Source organism: Mastigoproctus giganteus, chromosome 4 (assembly GCF_048544385.1).
Source record: "Mastigoproctus giganteus isolate SK-2022 chromosome 4, ASM4854438v1, whole genome shotgun sequence".
Taxonomy (NCBI): Eukaryota; Metazoa; Arthropoda; class Arachnida; order Uropygi; family Thelyphonidae; genus Mastigoproctus; species Mastigoproctus giganteus.
Window position 1 is genome coordinate 130,928,562 of NC_143578.1, and position 20,447 is coordinate 130,949,008.

The following is a 20,447-nucleotide window of genomic DNA, read 5'->3' on the forward strand; positions in this document are numbered from 1 at the left end:
AAATAAATAAAAATAAAAAAAAGTCGAGCAAGCTCTTGAATATTCTATTATTAGCTTTCTTTCTTTACAAAAAAAAAAAAAAAAAAAAAAAGAACAAAATTAAATAAGGCCGCTGAAGAAAGAATGTTAAAGTATGCATTAAAACAGATCGAAAGAAAACATCGGGACCCTTATTTTGTTCAGAATATACCTCTCTTCCTCAAAATAGCTTTAATCCCCCTTTTCGAAAGTAACAACCTTATTATTTATTTTCATTCTTTTCACATATGAAAACACCCCTCACTAAACTCATATTTATTGAAAGAGGTTGTTAGATAAGCGGAATTTTAACAGGGGTTATTGATGGAAGCGAGAACAAAAGCGGATTATTTACTACACTTCTTGACGTAACCCTAAGGGCAAAGTACTTTAACTTGTTGAATTAATCAGCTTCGGTTCTGTAGCAATTCCGTTATATGCCTTTCCTCTATCCCGCCTTTTCATAATGGCCTTACCCAACCACAACAATTCGCGTTCGCGAGATGGTTTTTCAGCAACGCGCAGCAGTCGCACGTGAGTCATGGCTCGGGCGGCGTGGTATTGAGCCGTGATCTGTCGTCAGCTGAGCAGTGTGGAGTGTGTATTGTTAAGAAGTGGTCGCACGAAGCTTCGTTTTCTGTTTGGATTTCAAGGTCCCTCTTTGATTTCTGGGAAGGCACTTCCCTTTCGTAGGTAGGAATATTTTTCGTTTCTTTGTATTATTTTACTGCTTTCGAGCACTTTGTTCCGTGTTCTCTTATATTTAAATATTTGCCACCTTTTAAGCCCGCAGTGATTAGTGTACTCGTTTTTTTGTTTACTGAGTTGTGTGGAGTCAGCGCGAGTGAATGTCATAATCATTTAATGTTTTCAGAATCGTCCGAAGTTGTGTGAAGTTTCTATTGATAAAAGAAATGATTGCCTTCAATAGTAACTCCTTTAGTTATTAATAACTAATCGCTGTCCAAATTCTGAGATCTACAGCCTCTCTCTGCTGTAGGACTGTGCGTTACAAATAAAGTTTTCTTGGGGGTTGGGGATTTTAAGGCTGTTTAAATGAGCTATACTTGAAAATATTACGGTGTTTCAAGCTATTAAAAAAAATAGTGGAGTTTCCAAAAGCTCCAGATTTCTTGGTCATTTATGTTCCTTTATAAAGTGCCCTCCACTCGTTGTAAAGTTTTATTGAGCTAAGAAATCATATCCATCTTAACTTCGCTCCGAAAAGCTAGTGTTAACCTGTTACAAAAAAACGTGTAACCCGTTCACGACCTTCGCGAACTCCTAATCATGTGTAGCCCTCCCACAGCATAAAGTCTTTCGCTATGTCGCTGAGAGAAAAAAAAAAAAAAAAAAAAAAAATTCAGTTTTTAGATCTGTCCTTAACTTTTTAGACTTTGTTCCACACTGGATTGCCCAACTAGTATGCTTACTCCTAACATATCTCAACATTTGAACGATACCATTTTTGTAATTAATGGACAGCCTACGTGTTAGGAAAATGTCTTCCTGGGTAAAAACCCTGGCAGTTCACATCTTAAAATGCGAAACGAAGCAGTTCCAACACAGGGAGGTCATGTAAGGATGTAATGGGTGGGATGGTTTTGCGCACTGCTTTGATCGTAGTGCGCAAATTCATATGTTTGTTTGCGGCAGATGGGATGTTGTCCAGGCTGCAAAACCCAGAATAACGCAGTTGGGAGGCATTCTTCACCAGAGACTTCAAACTCCGATTGAAAAGCGCTTAATTCTTCCAGTTTTTAATGGGATTTGAACCCAGACCAAGGACGAAACTAATATACAAGGGGACGTATTTATGTTTTTGGGAAAAACTAGGTTACTGCTGCGTAAAATTAAGTCGATCACTTTTTATCAATAATAAATCAAAACCTGTGTGAAATGGTACTTAGAATTAAGTGTGATCATCAATCAGCCTCGGCGATCCATAGTACCATACCGACTGCGGCGGGTCTGACACTTCAAGGTTGCCCATGAGAGAAACAAATTCGTCTGTATAGAACATTAATCTTCTGGCACAGAACCTGCAGATATCCATTCCATAAATGATAGCAGAATTGAAGAATCCCAGATAATTGTCAATAGTCGCGTTCTGCTCGTGCGAACTGATCTGCCAGCGCGTGTATCATGCATGGTATTTATGCAAATGGTGGCTCTTGCTTGTAGCCTGAGAGCGAACCCTCCCTCCCATGCACGCAATGCAGTAATAACCCTCTGCTTTACCTTGGATTCATTACGAATAAGATGCTTCCTTGTGTCAATTTGTTTACAACTGGCCCAAGAATCGAGATTATGCTAAAGGAATCCTGGTTTAAGTGGTCTTCTCTCTTCCTCTGTATTTTTTTCTTCTTATTGTACTCTTTCGCAGCCGTGCATAATTTCCTGCCCTCCTCCCAATTACAATTTGCACGGTCTGTAGTTCGGAGAACCGAGTTTCTTGACCCTACTCAATGCGACATGTCGTTTAGCTGAACAGGTCGCTTTGATTTCAACTCTGCTCAAAATTTAAGCGAAAATCCATTTAATTAAACTAGTAAGGTATTTTGACAGTTACTCATGAGCTGCCTGTAGAAAACAATTTCGTTATAGTTTATTTGAATTTTAGCACAGCATTTGACTCGGTCCCTCACGAGATTACTATATAAGCTTGAACAGGTTGGGATTACTGGTTAGGTTCGGTTGTGACGTCAGGAGTGGGATCTTTCAAGGAGCGTTTCTTGGACCACTTGTTTCTCCATTTCATAAATGACATCGACAAAGGGATAGAAGGCGTGATGGTTAAAATTTGCAGACGACGTAAAGAATGGTGAAGTTAACGATGAGTGCCAAGGAGCGCTCCTTCGGGATGACTTGAACAAACTTCAATGATGGTCAATTCGGATATTAACCCGGTGTGTGACGTACGTCAGACACCGGGTTAATATTCGAACTGAACCAGGATTCCATCATTCTACATTTCGTAGATAAACGGGCCTTAGAACACACCTAATATAGGTAGGATATATTGCCTCACGATCTGAGGTGAATTGAATTTAAAGCGTGTTTAAAAAGACAGTGTTATTTCGTTCCGATTTTAACGAACACTCGGATTAACATGGAGGACTAACCAATTCGCTTTTTGACAAAAAAAAAACCTCTTACACTGGTCATTTGTTGTGTTAAAAGAAGTGGCAGGCAGTCGTTCAGAGAGATGAAGTCTTTAGTTGAAACCTCTAATGTACTGTCTGCATGCATCGTGGTGAGTGGTATTATAAACGATGGCAGCAGGCGTGGGTTACGTGCATTGCATGTCGTATCATCTGCTAACGTTACAATAATCAAGCCATCCGAAATTTCACAACGTTTAAGTCTGCAGAAGATGGCATTATTTGCGTCACGATAGCTAAACCAATATCTTAAAGGACCTGCCAGAACAGCCCAATTATTTGTAGTATTCCTGGGAAGTTTATCCGAATGTAAAATGAAAGCCAAGTCACAGGAGGTAATTTGAGAAATACGCCGAATATAAGGGACCTGTATCTGATATCCCCAACCGAATTTAATTTCAGCTCTTCAGGGACACTGGCGAACGTGGTATCAAAAAAAAAAAAAAAACTCGTCACTGGCTTCAATGATGAGTGTTTTTTGATACCAGTTTATTTCAATAAGAAATTCCAAGTTGGGCACCGAACGATGTATTGTTGTGGAGTCGCTTCATTTGCCTTCCCAAGTATTCATTAGAGAAATATCCTTTTGATTCTTCGTTCAGTGACTGGAATGACAGGAAAAAAAAAAAAGAAAGCTGCATTTTTAAACTTTCTTTTTTTTTTAATTACCACAAGCATTTGTTTAAACTACGGTTACTTAACTGTATTGTTCTTTAATGGTTAAAACAAGGCAACTTTGAAAGGTGTACGAAGTTGGGTAGAAAGAACAGAAGATAAAAGACGAAGCCAATAATTATCACAGTTGCCTATTGCTCCTGTCCATCTATGCATCCGTCCATCGTCATTGGCATACTGTACATTACAATGGGGAGGACAAGAAACAATTGTAATGACTCAAACTTGATACTGCGAAACTGCCCAGGGACGATCATTACTTATCATTTTCATAATTTGCCTTAAAGGAGAATTGTTTCGGCCGCTGGTGGGAATAAACTGAGCCACTTAGTGAAGCCACTGTCGCTTCAAAACCCGTGACAGTCCAAGATTGGACTACAAAGTCTCACATGTCCTCGAGTCTCGCTTAGGCCTTATTCAAACGTTTCTTTATCAGAAGAAATTGGTGGGGTTGGGTTTTGTTTCCATTCCAATCCTCGATTCTATTTAATCGTACAATTTTCGTTTGTGAATTAGACTAGTCTACAAGCACAAAACGACATAAGTTGTCTTGGGCCTTAAAGTCTACGTCCGAATCCTGTCGATGATAGGAAGAACTCAATGCTTCAAAAACAATAGGAGGAGGAGCTTAGATCTCCTCCTCCTAAGAATAGGAGGAGGACATCTAAGCCTTCTTTCTTCGGAAGAAACTCCTTAAAACTCTTAGCTTATAAATTCGATAGTACTGTACTGTGACCTAGTTTTCCATAATCGTCGTTAAGGTGATTTCAGAACAAACATTTGTCTGTCATTCTTCGCGAACCACTGCTGTTGAATTTGAAGGATAGTTTAGAATCAGATTTGAGGTTTACTTAGTGATCATTTGCATAAACAAGCTATGCAACTGGTATGCAAAATTGACTTTCAAGCAGAACGTTTGTAATGATAGAGCTTTCCCCAATTCACAATAGTTTACTTTGTAAGTTTAATTAGTTGATCGAAGCTGATAGTAATTGGAAGGAATGTTTCTGTTGGGAGGGAGCAGTTCTGGAACAGAATTCCCCCAATCCCCACAGATTTTATTTAAGTCTAATACTATATATAATGAATGGCTTTGCTTTGAAATAATTGTCACATTTTACGACTTCGACTCTTGTCAGTGAGTTTTGTCGGAATCTCACTCATCGGAACCAAAACTAAGTTAAGTTAAACTACGATATAATTAGGTTGCTCTCCATTAAATGAACAGTGGTAACACTATCTACATTAATATATAATCACAATCCAATAAGTTAAGCTACGAGTAACGGGTACGCTACAAATTGAAGAGAATTCTATTTCCCGAAAATGCGCTTTCCTCAATGTTTAGCTTCCTCATTCATGGAACATTTAAGTCAGTTGATTCCAGTTTTGGATGCGGGCATTAACTCTTGCGTGGTATGCTCGCTTTGTTATAGCATGGCAATGTCTCCATAGATGTAGTTTAATTCTTCCCTTCTTTAGGTCGAGTGGTTGGAATCCGACTAGACATTAAGTTTGGTTTATTATTTTGATTCTACGAATCACTGGACTCAAGTAATAAAATGAATCATAAAAACGTAAGCAAAACTTTTCTATTAATCTACACTTGTCATTATAAAGTTTTAGTTTGATTTCAACTAGAATTGGGCAGAAATTAGGGATGAACTAAGAGAAAGAGGGAAAAAATGTGAATAAGATTTCGTTTGATAAATTGGATTATTTATACGAAAGAAAAATAAACAATCGCTTTCAGGGCCAATTTCAATTTCCCTGAACATTAATTTCCTTGTTGAGTTAATTGTTTCGCCTTGTTTGTTGAGGCCCGTGATCACTGGCTGTTGACTACTTTTTTTTACAAGTTTGCTGCGAAATTTGGAAAAGCATTTCGAGAGATGTTTTTCCAGTTTCGTGGAGCTTTTTCGAGAGCTCAGTGTAACGGACCCTCTAAAACATTCTTGATTCAGTCAACTTTTTAAATGTCACAACTAGGAATATTTGTAAAGGACTTCTCGCGTTAGCGATTGTAATATCGGCGAGAGTTGTGTGACTTCGTGGCGCCCTAACATTACAAATTGGCCATTCTCATACTTGGTTTCTCTTGTTATCAAAACAGTACAAGATGGCAGTAGTTAAATGTTTCCCTTCTCGGTGCATCTATAATTAGACGAATCTCGTCTGTTGCCCTCAAGTAACTTCCATCATATGTTCTTTCACCTGTGAAGATGAACAGGCGGCCAGATGAACTTCATTCTGGAAGTTCATGGGGGAAAAGCACTTAAAGCAAACTAAGTTTGTTGCTAATGCACCTATCTTTACAATGCGAGTTTGCACCAAGCAGCAAACTTAGTTTACTGAAAGCGACATCCGAAATGCAGTTTTGCCCTACAAGTACCAATAGCTTCTTACAAAGTAGGTGTGGATTCTTCTGGCTTATCTTCCAATTTTTAAACAAACCGGTTCCTAAGTACGACGAAGACACGTTACTTTTAAGTGTTATATTTTTGAAGCGGGTATCGCCAGTTCAAGAAGTCGATAGATTCTCATTGAATACAAATCAAGTTGCCTACTGCAATACTTATCTATCCAATTTCATTAAGTTCAGTTAACAAGCTTAGAAATTATAAAATGTCTGAAGGTTTTGATAGTCTTTTCATTAGTTCAATTCCGCTGCTGACATTTTCGTAGTGAACATTCCAAAAAAAAGTTTTGGAATGAAAACATTTTCAGTTTCTTTTTTACTTAAACTTTAAAAAGAAGTTTGTTTTTGGTTTTTCTGACAACTTTTCTTGCATACTAATGATCGTCCATTATCAAGAAACCTGATTTTGGACGAAAGCCTTCCTTTCTGTGAACCAGATGCCATCGTGAATTGAATGAACATTTTAATAACAAAATACAGCTTGGACCACTAGCTATGTTCGTCGAGACGCGTGAATCTTTGCCAAAAATACTTCTCTCGTGGATAATGCTCTCTTCTTCGGCTGGATATCATCCAAATGGCTGCACTGAATTTGTTCGTAGCAGTCAGTGTTCACAGGTGGCATAGTATTCCCCCGTGGCATCCTATTTAAATTAATTATTTAAATAATTACAGGCAATAACAATTTCCGAACTTCATGAATGAGTGGTAGAAGCAGTTTTTTACAGTTTAAGCAACGTGTTTCGCAAATATTGTCGAGACATCGTTTTAATGAGAGCGCTTTTCGCTGCAAATAGTCAGATATCAGCTGTCGTAACCGGATGCCGCGTACCGACAGTGAAGCAAACTCAATACTTGGCCCAGCGACTTCCGTTCCGTTCAAAGAACGCTATTGTGTTTGAATCGGAAGTATTTCTTTTCATACTGTTGGTCTCGTTCCGCTGCAGGTGAGATTTTTGAGTCGTCTGGAACCCATCGCCTAAATTCCGAACAAGAATTGGGGAAAGGAGGGATGAGAGAGAAGCATTTCGGTTCTATTTTCCGATTAAGAACAGTTCAGAGGTCACAATAGAACAACTAACCCATTAACTGACAGATGCTGGGGACGGCGATTTCATTTGTAAGTCCAGCGATCTTCCACTCTGACAGGAAGAAAATTCTTTTATTTCCTCGTTGTTAAAGTATTTTTTAATAAAAGAAGCTTTGCAATGCCGATTGGAAATTCCCTTTCCAGTAAGAATTTGCTAAGGAAATTAATTCTTTAATTTTCTTAGCAAAGCTTTATGAATTCTCGGTTACATCACAAACTACAATGAGACTAATCAAATTTTTAGCTGAGAAGTTATTTTTACTAAACCTAACTTAAATTGAATAAACCGAACAACTTGGTTCACAACTTTCATCGAACGTTTCAGGCTTTGGCGTTGTTTTTCCAAATTCATAAATTACCAAACTTAATTTAAGATTGAGAAGTCCTGGAGGCAAATACAAATGCATATAACTGAAAGTAATAGAAATGTGCGAAGGCCATTGAACTTGCTTGGTGAATCGACGATCGACACGTGCTCATTTTGTCATCGACAATGCGCTCTGTTGGAAAGTTTCTTCAAATTCCTCATTGATGAGTCATGGATTGGTTGACGTAACATTTTTCTCAGGTTAGTCTGAGAAATGGTCGATTTATTGCTCTTTGATGTTCTGTTATGATTTTCTATATAACACGCAATTCTGAAAGCCTCTAAATGTTATTTTCTGTCCGAAGGTAATGACACGTGAAAGCTTTAGTGAACGAGTCTTAATAGCGAATTCGAAGCGAACTCAGTATTATAAACTATTTTAAAATAGTGGTGGCCGCTGGTGATTTCAATTGGCAGCTCCAGAATAGTTTTTGCTTCGTTTCTTTTAGAGCATTGTTTTAAAAAAAAAACATCTAAATCAGGTGGAACTCTGGCTAATTGTTTAACATCAGCGAAACGGAGACAAACGCATTATTTTTGTAGCCCGTAGTGGTCAACACCAGGGTACAGTAGTGCATGCGTTTGAGATGACTGTGGTTCTAGCCAGCGTGACTGGTAAATACGGTTGTGGTGTATTCGCTTTATCTTGTAAACTCTAATTTCGCGTGCTGTCTCTGAGTGCAAAACTATTTTAATGAACTTATTGCCACGAGACTAGAAATTGGCGCTAGCACGTTAATTCGTCTTTCGTATGAATCGCAGTGCCCATGCGTGGTTATTTGCTATATCTAATACAGTTAATTGTTGTCAGTAAAATCCAGTTTTACTGGCACATTGCTTTTAGCAGTTGAATTAAGATTACGATATGTAGTATTTAATCACTTATACCATGAGTTATTATATATACAAAATAAACATATTGGCAATAAATACGATAAGTCTTTTTCGTATTATTCTAGGAGTGCCACGGCTGATTGGCACTTTATAGCCAGTTGCCACTGGTTTAAAGCATATGAGAACTAGAAGCTTGTTTATTATGTACGCTTTCCTAGAAGGGTATTTAAAATGGGCGTTACATAGTTTTGCAGTCAAGAATCTGTCCTTGAACCCATGAAAACGCAGTCTCAGACGTGATGTCCGGTATTGCTTCTAGGTAACAAGTAGGAAATGGGCGCTGTCTGACGCAGTTATGAAAACAGCAATGTCAATACCGAATTATACCCCGATTCCAAAAACTTCAAATTTACATAACCTGCTGCATGTCTCGCGTAGACTTGGAAAATACACAGACTGTATGTACTGCAATATGGATTGACTGAAGGTCAGTCCATATTGGCACTAATTTCATGTTGAATAAATGGAGCTAATATCGCACTACTTGGTTTTATATCACATCGACATCTTAGGCCTACTGAACAAGCGTATTGTCTGCCCCATTAGTGCGGGCTGGAGTAACCTGCTGGGAGCCCTCTTATCTCGAACTTAGATTGGCTAACTGCAGTCCTGTTTGATGAGGTTTGTAAGAATTCTTCTACTGTCTCTGGATTCGAACTCCGACCTCCCAAACGAGTGACAAGTTGCGAAGCCACTTTTTACTCTTACTGAAAATAATCGTAAATACATAAGCTGCTATTACGTAAATTTTATGTAATAGCATAAATTTTGCGTAAAATCTCTCCGAAGTTTTACTGTTTCTATTGGAAGAGCCACGTGAGCATGCGCTGTGTACATGCGTTGTCCTTCGGCAGCTCAGTCGGTATATGGTCGTCTCTTTAGAAAAGGTCTGAGTTTGAGTCCCGTTGGTGGCTCAAGGAATTTCTAAAGGCGTCTTCAATCGAGGGTGCAGTTCGTTTTTAAGCGGCGAGACAAAGGAGTTTTCTGGCGAGTAATTACGGGCTTTTCAGTCCGTACAACATACAAATTGGCTCGTGCATGCACATACTTGTCCAGACGTACTGCGCGAACCTCCGTAGCCGAGTGGTCAGGAGCCGGATTGCAATAGTACACGCTTCTTGAGTAGACCGGGCTTCAAGCCCCTGACTGCTAAATACGGTCGATCTGCCAACCCGCACTGGACCAGTGTGGCAGATTATGGTCCATTTCCCTCAGCATGAATTGTTGAGGAGGCTTCCATCCTGCAGTGGGTTGATAATGGCTGCACTTTACCTTTTTTTTTTACGGCGCGAACCGAATATGAGTGACAAGGTTCGGCGCCGTTCAAATCTGAGAATTTTGTGTATTTACATGAATATCAGTTTCTTTTAAAGCGATTTTTGTAAGAAAATAAGTATAGTCGTCATACGGGCGGTATGTGAACTTATTACCAACCGTTTCTTTACTATTATCCAAGCCGACCGGGCTAGCCGGGTGGGTAAAGTGCCTGCCTGGCAACCTAAAGGTCGCGGGTTCGAATCCCTCCTCGGGCTTGGATCAAAGTACTGCAAAAACCTTGGGAGGTGGATTATGGCCACAGAAGCTGATAAAAAGATTATTATCCAGCATAATCAGTATGCCACCTAATACATCACAATAACAACTTATTTTTCAGTGGATTCAGCTGAGTTCTTGTTAAATTTCAGTAAAAACGTCGGACAAGTTTCGTGATTAATAATTTAATATCTTAAGGAAAAAAAAACTCTGTCATTTCAAATTGAATACTAGTTTCATTTTTGGCTTGAATCCTCCCCTTATGTGAGTTTTATTAATTTGCCAGTGCCTTAGAATGTTGGATCTTTTTAATAAAATGCATGAGAATAGATGAGTGTTGGTATATAATTTTAATCACAAGGCACAAGCGCCCCCCCCCCCACAAAAAAACACCCTAAAAAATTAAAAGGCATCTCACCAACTTCTAAATTCATCATAAGGTTGGTTGAAAGGCGGTGTCCTCTGCTGGAAAAGCACAAGCATGCGAAGTATTTTGTCCAGTTCAAACAGAAAACCGAAGAAAGACTGAAGTTTCACCAATAAACGTCCCGCGTGAGCTTCCTGTTGGGAGCAACAGTATCTCTGCATTCAAGACAACTAGATGTGCTATTTGGCATTAACATCCTGCTGGTCAGTCATTGGTAATCATATGTTTACCCACAAAAGCGAACAGTTTATTTCGCGAGATAACTTTTGAATAAGTTTAAAAAAAGAAAGCTGATCGAATCTCAAGTATCCTCTGCCGTGGATATCAATGTTAAACACTGAAAATTTAACTCGTGTTAAAAAAAAAAAAAAAAAAAAAAAAACTCTGCCGTGTCTTAACGCTGGAATTGACCTTCTGCTGGTGGGGTGGTTCTGGAGACATCACTATAAATGTGACTATACGTGCTATCCCGGAATGTCAACAGAATTTGTAGGAGTAGATTTCTGTGATTGCGGAGAATTTCTTCGTTTTCTCATAAAGTAATGCGGGAAATAAAATGAACTCGGGATGCCGAGCAAGCTGTGAACATGGTGTTTACACTGAAATGATTCTTCCTGACTTTTCTGGAAGAAAAATTGAAGTCGTGTGTAAGTCTGCGTGGAAAATGAAGTCCTCCCTCACTCAGTCCTCAAAGATAATCAGTGCTGGGAGATGGACATAGATGGGCAAAAGTATTGGTTAACGACTCTTACCAAAACCAGTATGGCTGCCACTTCGGCAGAGGGAAAACTCAATTTTTTAATATATATTTTATTTCGGGACTTTTCAAATCAAATTTTGGTGTTATTAAACTTGGTTTAAACGATTGTGTAGCTTTTTAGTGTAGGCAGAAAGAAGTTGATTTGGATGCATGCAAGCAAGAGGCGTATAAAGACCGGTATTTAGGCACAATTAGAAAAGATTATGCAAATAGTTGTTTCCTCGGAAATGTTTCTCAATTAGAGATGAGGGGCTAATGTTTCGTCTGCCTCTCATGTAAACCCAGCTGGCAAAGCTCAAAGAATACCGCTACTATTTGTACTATCATTTAAAGCAGGTTTGTTAGTCATGGGAGACAGTCTTGAAGGTGCAGAGGACTCCGTATCTATTCACGCACTCATTTCATGCGGTTATTGCTCATTCTGAGCGCACCTTTCTGCACAAGCGTTCATGAAAGATGCGATTGTAGTCGTCGACTCCTATTAAACGTTACTGTATTGAACGTTAACCCCTCTAATATGTAACTGTGCAAACACCTTGGTGAAACTAGTGTCTAAATTGAACTAAGCTAGTCAAATTCGTGTTTTTTTTTTTTCATTCATAATAATGTTATGAATTTGTCAACTTGAAACTAGTTAGCAAATGAGTTGATAAGAGAATTCTAATGCGAGTATTTCTAGCCCCAGGGATGATAGTTTATTTTGGGAAAAGCAAAGTTTCGTGACATGTGTGGATGTGCGGTAAGTCGCAGCACCAATAAGATCAAGAGTGGAATTGCAGTTCTTTTAAATCTCTTCTGGTTCAGAGCACACTGAACCATTTTGATGCTTTCAAAGTCATTGGCAAAAACTGTCAGTGATACCCCCATACCAATTTTTGTACGAAAAGGCTGTTTTATTATTCGATATCAGACAACTTTGTCTTTCAACTGTTTAACAGCAAAAAAAAAAAAAAAAAAAAACTGTCTAAATTGTAGGCATAGCACTCTACTAGCAAAAATACACGCGACAAAAGAAAAACTGGCTCGGATTGTGTATCTCACAAAGAGAGCCTGTCTTTAATTCCTAATGATGGAATTACCTTTTGGAAAAAAAGAGCATAGATTCATTTGATGTCAGCCAGGCCTAATCAACGTATTGTACATTGGTGTTCAAGGAAAGTGCATCACCCCTTAAAATTGTAATTGTTCAAATAACGTATGGGCAATATTTCTTACAGATTACATCAGATAAGATTGACACCCGTAGGTGATGACGTAATATTGCATCAGCTGTTACTTTCAGCTATATAAGCACGCTCAGGAAGAGTTGCAGTCATTCCTTGCTTGTCAGGATAGCGTGTTACGTGCAGTTGACGCCATGAAGAAAGTGCTATTGTTGCTTTACGTGAGGAAGGATGTTCTTCCCGTCATATTGCTTAGTGTCTTGTAATCAGTCGACAGTGGGTAATTTCTTTCTAAACTCAAGACTACTGGTTCTGCTGATAGGAAAAAAGGAACCGGACCCAAAGGAGTCTGTACGCCAAAACAGGACCGCGTTTTGAAACGCTTATGCCTTAAAGCTTAATCATCTGAGCTGAAAAGAGAAGGGAAGAACATACAGGAGTGGTAGCAATGCAGTAACAGTCAGAAGACGCCTCTTCAAAAATGGACTTTTAGACCGTCGTCCTAAGAAGCCCCTCCTCACACAAAATGAAAAAAGGCCTGATTAATTTGGTGTAAGGAGCGTGTCAAATGTACCCCCCCCCCTCCGAGCAGTGGAAGTCTTTTTTTTTCACTCGGATGAGAAGAAATTCAACCTGCATGGCTCTGATGTGGGAGACAAACGATTCGTCGTAGACGTGGTGAAGAATACCACCCAGACTGTATGGTGTCTACAGTGAAATTCCCCACCAGCCAAATGAATGGAGGTGCATTTCGTATCACCTGCAGTTTATAAAAGGTTTCGTAAATGCCAATGGATACCTGCCTATAATGGAAGGCAAATTGCTGCCAACCATTACAGACCATTTCAACCTGCCAAGTAACTGCACCTTTCAGGACTACTCTGCTCCTTTTCATCGGGCGAAAAGTGTCAGTAGGCACTTCGGTAGTTACTTTAGCTTCATTTCTGCATTAGAGGTTCGACAGTAATGTGGTTACATTTGTTACAGGTGAAAAAAAATGGTTGGAAGAACGGTCCATTACAACTCTTAACTGGCCACGAAACAACTCGGACCTGAATCCTATAGAGAACTGTTGACATCGTGTGGAATCTGCAGTTGCCAGAAAGAAACCAAAGATCCTTCGTGAACTTCATAATTCGTGTTTGGAACCACGAATTATCAGTTTATCTTCAGAAATTGACTGTCAATGCCTCGATGGTGTGCTGGTGTTATCAGGGCCAGAGGTGGTTCAACTAAATACTAGTTTGCACCTTTTCATTTTGATTTCCATTTAAAATGATAAACTGAAGTAAATTGCTGGCTTCTGATAACATTTCAGCCATAATTGTCGTGTTTACCAAACCTGTTATATAAAAATTGCAAGTGCTTATTTTGGAATATTTTGAGAGAACCTGTCAAATATTACTTAGCTTTGCCTTAACTATTGATAAATATCTCTTGTTTATATTCCTATTTGTGATGGTAGTCATGAAAAATAGTTAGAAATGTGAAATTCCTAGTTGATGCACTTTCTTTGAACATCAGTGTAAGTAGTGGCTGTTTCGAGCATGACGTAATTTGGAGAGTACAATGTGTATAGAAAGGGAGGAGGTGTTATGCTCTTAATTAAGAAAAACATAAAATCAAAAGAAGTGCACCCAGTTGATATAGATGAACAGTGCACTGTTGAGTCAGTTTGGTGTGACATAAGCACTGCGAAAGCAAAAATAAGAGTAGGAGTGTGTTATAAGCCTAATGACTCGAATGAGTACAATGAACAATTGTACAGAGAAATAGTGGGCTAGTAAATCGGAATGTCTTATAATGGGGATTTTAACTTCCCAGATATTGACTGGAACTTGTGGTTGGTCACTCACACACTAGTAAGACTGTTGTGGATTTATTGGATGATTGTTTGCTGCAGCAGCATGTTCGAGGGGCAACCAGAGGGTAATACTCTTGGTTATGAGCAGTGATTATTCGTGTATTAAGAATTTGCAGATAAAGGAACCACTAGGTGGCAGTGATCAGTGTACTGATGTGGGATTTAATTACCATCGGGGGTAAAGGAAAGGGTTTTTTCTTCCGTAAAGGTGAGTACAGTGGTCTCCGACAGTTTTTAAATTCTGTACAGTGGAATAAACTGACTGTTACCAATAAATTCTAAGTGGGAAGCATTCAAGGAATTAATCGTGGATGCTACTAAAAGTTTCATACCTATTAAGAAATTGTTCAAGGTTTAGGCCTAAATGGTTATCTAATGAGACTCGTAACAGAGAAGGAAAATGCATGGGATGCATATAAATTATCAAGCGACTCAGAGGCCTATGGCAGATATAAGCTAGTCTCTAATCAGGTCACAAAGGAGGTTAGGCAGGCGAAGGCAGATTTGTAGATAGCAAACAAACTGAATGAGTATTTTGCATCTACACTCACACATGAGGAATTAAGGTTTGAAAATGGCAGGTTATCAAATTGTAGCAGGATACTTTAATGATTTTGTAATAACTGAGAGCAAAGTGGAAGAGAAATTGTTGAAGTTAAACATAAGAAAAGCACCTGGGGTGGATGGGATCTATCCAGTTATATTAAAGGAGGCGGCAAAGCAACTAAGCAAACCCTTAGCCATAATTATGAGAGCGTCCTTAGACTCAGGGGAGGTTCCCACGGACTGGATATGTGCAAATGTATCCCCAATTCACAAAGGGGATCGAAGGGTGACACGAGTAATTACACACCTGTTAGTTTAACTTCTGTTCCGGGCAAAATAATGGAGTCACTGGTTAAAGATGCATTGCAGGATCATCTAGACAAGACTGCAGCAATAATTCAGACACAGCATGGGTTTAAGGGAAAGTCTTGTCTGACAAATTTGATAGGATATTATGATGTGGTTACAAAGGAACTGGATGCAAAAATAGATATCATATATTTGGATTTCAGGAAAGCTTTTGACACTGTTGCGCATGGAAGACTATTGTACAAAGTGGAGCAGAATGGTATGAAGGGTAAGTTGCTACAATGGATAAAAGGATGGTTGAGTGGGAGAAGACAGGGGGTGCTAATCAATGGGTGCTGCTCTTCGTGGACTAATGTTATTAGTGGAGTCCCACAGGGTTCGGCGTTAGGTCCACTGTTGTTTTGTATATTTGTCAATGATATTGATGAAGGTATGAGGCTTAATGTTGAAGTTTGCAGATGATACAAAGGTTGGTAGGGTTGTTAATGACAGTAATGGCAGTGTGCTACTGCAACAGGATCTAGATAATTTGGGCAGATGGGCTAAGAAGTGGCAACTGAAGTTTAACCTTGACAAATGCGAAGTAACCCCAGAGAAACGTACCAACTGTGGTATGTACTACACTTAAAGTGGTAGAAAATGAAAAAGACCTGGGAGTAATTGTGCAGGCAGATATGAAGTTTTCTGAGCAAGGCAGACAGGCTGCCAGGGCAGATCATGGGGTTTTGTCGATGATATATAGGTATTTTGCTAGCAGGGAAAAGGATGTGATTATTCCTCTGTATAAGGCAATGGTCAGGCCACGCCTTGAGTACTGCGTACAGGTCTGGAGGCCTCATTTTAGGAAGGATGTAGATTTACTTTAGCGTGTACAGAGAAGGACAAGATCGGTGAGGGGAATGAAGGGATCCTCTTACCAAGAGAGGCTTAAGTTCTGCAAATTGCAATGGCTGGAGACTAGGCACCTGCGCGGTGATCTGATTGAGGTGTATAAGGCCTTGAATGGGTTGAGCACGCTGAATTCTGATGGGATCCTTCCACTTGTTCAGATTACGAACCTAAGGGAGCATAAATTCAAACTAAGAAAGGACAGATGTAGAATAGAAGTGCGGAAATTTGCCTTTAGCCAGCGGGTAGTTAATTGCTGGAACAAACTTCCATCTGTCGTTGTGGAAGTTGATAGGTTGAAAAAATTTAAGGAGGAACTGGACAGGCATTTGGAGGGAATGGTGTGGTTTTTTTTTTTTTGGCTGATGCTGCATAAGCTCATACACATGCTTCCTTGCATGACATGCTGCTACTACTACGTCAGACTGAGATGAATCTCAGCACGCTTAGAAGTACACCTATGCTTCTCACCATTTGAGATAATCAAATCTTACCCAATAAGGTGAAGTCACCTAAAATAAGATTAGTAGTTAGTTTTTAATTAAGCATTAAAAAATTTAATGCCTTTAAATAAGGTTAGGCGTCTTATAATCGGTTAAAAAAGTTGGAAGTCTGTTACGTAAATTTGACTTGCGATAGTTGTGATCAACAGAAACCGATGATATACAAACGTCACGTAGTCAGTTCGGTAAGCTATTGACCTATTATAAGGTAGTTACGAATAAAATAAAAATATGAGAGCTGATTTTGCTGTGGACATGGAAGAACGACGAGAGGAAAGAGATTTAAACCCTTCGAGCTGTGGAACTTGGAGAAGGCTGCTTAGGATACCATGGACGGTACGGAAACCAATCACTCGATTTTGGTCCAACTGTCTGCTTGTTCCCTTGAGGTCATGATAATCAAGCAGAATCTGTTCCACTTTCGAAATGTAATGTGTACACAGAATGAATGCCTTTTGAGAATGCTTTGGAAGACAACGTGTAATATTGATTAGATAAAAAAAAAAAAAAACACTAGGATGCACTGAGGGCTCCTTAATGCGATGGAAGATAGTGAATTAGGGATCTATTGTCCAAAGACTCGCCAGGGGTCGAAACCGACTCGGCAAGATATAATGGAAGTGTGGGGGGTGATGGTAACAGCAACGCTGGCCACCGACAGTCGCATCTTTATTTTAGAACTAATGAGTTCTAAAATACCACTTAAAGGTCCTGAGGAAATTCAGATTGACAACTATTAGTTATTACAAATAAAGACTATCAGGAATGCTTGCACAAGCGTTTGAATTTGTGCGTACAATATCAAGGAGATCATTTCCCCAAATATTTGTTCAGTCAAACTTTCTTTTATTCCATCTTTAATATAATTTACAAATGAAACCATTTTAATTAAATTACAGCTGCATAAACCTAACGTTGAAACTAATCCACGATTCTATAAATTTTGTATTTTAATTCCATAAATTTAAATCAATAGTTGTATTCCATAAAAGTTGCAACATTGTTCCGTTGTAAACTGGCTGTTTGTGTGGATGCGCATCCTTGACATCAATTCCTTGAATTTAAGAAGTATAACCAAAATATCCTTTTTTACACTCCAGGATGACTGCAAGGTTAGGATTTCACAACAGAATTCATAAGCATCACCGTATTTTAGTTTTCACGTAGGCTTAAACCATTGTCATTCGATTCGTAGTTCTGTATCCCCTCTTACTTTATCACTCGGCTACGGGCACCTTATACAAATCTAATTAAACAAATATAATAACTGCAAGTTTATTCCAATAGTATCGCGCTATTTCACTAATGAATTGTAATATAACTGTTACGTACTAAATACTCCACCCACAAGTTGACCTTGCAAAAATGACTTATAGCGCGTCGATACATAACAGTTAAAAGTATGCGACCCATTTTCAGAAAATTGGGCCAAAATACATTTCTTCATTCATATACATAACGTAACAAGTTTCATTTTGAGGAGAGTAAGAAAGTGCAATTCTAGATGGAAGTTACTTAATTCCATGTAGTCCTTAATGAAACAAGTCCCTTTCATCAATGGTTCCCCCCCATAACAATGCCACAAGTGCTACTGCTTGTAGTGTAGCCAGGAGGAGATTCAGATATTGCGTAATCCACTGTTTAGTATTGATGGGGACAGCTGCGAAAGGTTCAGAAGATCCAATTTCTTAGTGCAAGACAAAACTGGATTCGCGTATTTATGGATGTGCTGAATTATGAAATGAAGGTGCCTAGTTACATTTGAGGACTTATGTATAAAAGAGTTGAGAGGACCAAACTTTTATTGATATAAGTACGAACTTCGAAGTTGTTGGTCTGTTTCTTAACAGAAGTTCTAAAACGAAACTTCACCTTTGTTATAATTTAGCGACAGATGCAATTAAGAGCTATTTTACAACGCATTAATTGCTATTAAGTATTTGAAATTGAAACAGCATTTCTTTTGGAGGATGAAAAATCATGTCAAATATGGTTGCGGAGCGAAATAAAATTGTTAGGCGATGTTTTCAGCCGCGAGCCTAACTACCGGCCTCCGTTGTTAGTTGTAATCCCTGCTTTGTCATACTCCCGAAAATGTTGCTGCGGGCAATGGAATGCAGGCCATTCACTGGGAAGCGGGGCCTGTGAGTGGGTCATTTCGAAATGTGGTATTGTCCCCATACTAGTCTCACGGCTGAAAATACTGCCTCTCGGTGTACATAAACGTAAAGGAAGACTTGTTTTGAAAGCTTATATAATCGGGTTAGATGTGGTTTTTATGTAAACAATTCAGTTGTGAAATGTTGAACGTCTTGCCTTCCATATTGAAAAATTCTAATTACTGAATCTTTTGGAATTTTGAACAGGCTGAAGGAAAATGTGATTAAGTTCAACTGCCATGGATTTTATAACGGTATTTCAAATTATTTTAACGGCATCGGAGTTTGCCACTAATATCAGTGTATAACCTTGTTTGACGTGTTTAAAAGCCGATTTGCATGTTGTGCGAGCTGAAGAAAATCCCTTCTCTCTCTGAGATTTGGCTCAAGTATTATTTCATCGATGATGCGCAGTAAAACCAGCAACACTTGTGTGTATCTGTGCAACCTGTAAGTTATTAGCAAACCTCTGAAGTCTTTCCGGTTATGACCATCTCGGTAAGTACTTCGTTAGACCTTTGGTTACAACTTTTTGTTTTTTCGAGAATTAAGGTGAAATAATTCTCATCTTACCACGTTGAGCTAGGTTGAATATTACTTCGAGTGTCACAAGATGACAGCGGATGTGCTTGCCATCTTGAAATACCGATATAAAATCCGTGGCAGTTGAACTAATCAATGCCAAATTTCATTTTCATGATGAAACTTTGCTGTCTGGAGAGTAATTGATTGTTGGAACAAATCCACCTGGTTGTCGAAGAAGTTGATAGTTGGAATAAATTTAAAGAGGATTAGACAGATTGTTAAAGGAGATGAACAAATGATACGGATAGTTTATTTTTTATAGTTTGCTGAGTTGCTGTTGTAAGCTTGCTTCCTTGTACCGTTCGCCAACACGAATATTGCATGATGATACTAAACTTTATCTATAATAAGTTGCCATTGATTCCAGAGTGATTAAATTCATTGGCGTTAAATCTTGAAATCAGTGATCCAAAAGTAAGGAACCCAATCACTTCTGTGTATGATATAAAATATATTTTGTGAAAATAAAACGCGGTTTGAATTCAAGAATGTCCTTGTTGGTGCATTAAAATAGTCATTGCATATTGACAAAAACAACGCTCCTAGATCCTTCTTGAATGATGTAAAACAATGTTCCATCGTTGTTATTAGCTGAGTGCATCTTTACTTAAAAGAAAAAGAGCAACATTGGTTAGGGAAGAGTGGAATTTTAATTTGTATGCTACTCTTTGGAATAGCCATATCTAAATAGCCACATCTTTACAATTAAATTGTCTACATACTTTTTTGCATATGATCTCGAGTAATTTTACACAAGAAAACAGATCCATTGCTATTTTGCATTAGTGTTCGCAGCACAAGTTGCACAAATTTTTAATGAAAGCTTTAAACAGCATTTTCAATGTTTATGTACCACTTTCAATTAATAACCTTCGGTTTCTGACGTTCGACTTTTGGTTGTATACAGGGAAGATTTGCGCATTGGTAGAGTGGGATAGCCAACGGACAGTTGCATAAATCCACCCCAGCCTATGTACTAAGAAATACTGAACTGGTGTTAGTAGCTAAATCTGTTTTTTTAGCTGAATGTATCGCTCATTATGAACAGTCATTACAAAGTTTATTGCATTACTTCATGAGAAG

The 20,447-nt window shown here is 38.7% G+C and overlaps 1 protein-coding gene across 2 annotated transcripts in view; it reads left to right on the forward strand.

Annotated features, from left to right (window-relative positions):
* Positions 1–616: 616 nt before the first annotated feature.
* Positions 617–20,447, forward strand: part of LOC150087065 (serine/threonine-protein kinase PLK2-like) — a 387,915-nt gene continuing 368,084 nt past the window's right edge. The window contains exon 1 of one of the 2 annotated variants that reach the window (XM_090372931.1): positions 617–711. The gene's annotated coding sequence lies outside the window, so the exon portion shown is untranslated. The remainder of the gene's footprint in view (positions 712–20,447) is intronic. The other variant, XM_090372930.1, reaches the window with a different exon arrangement.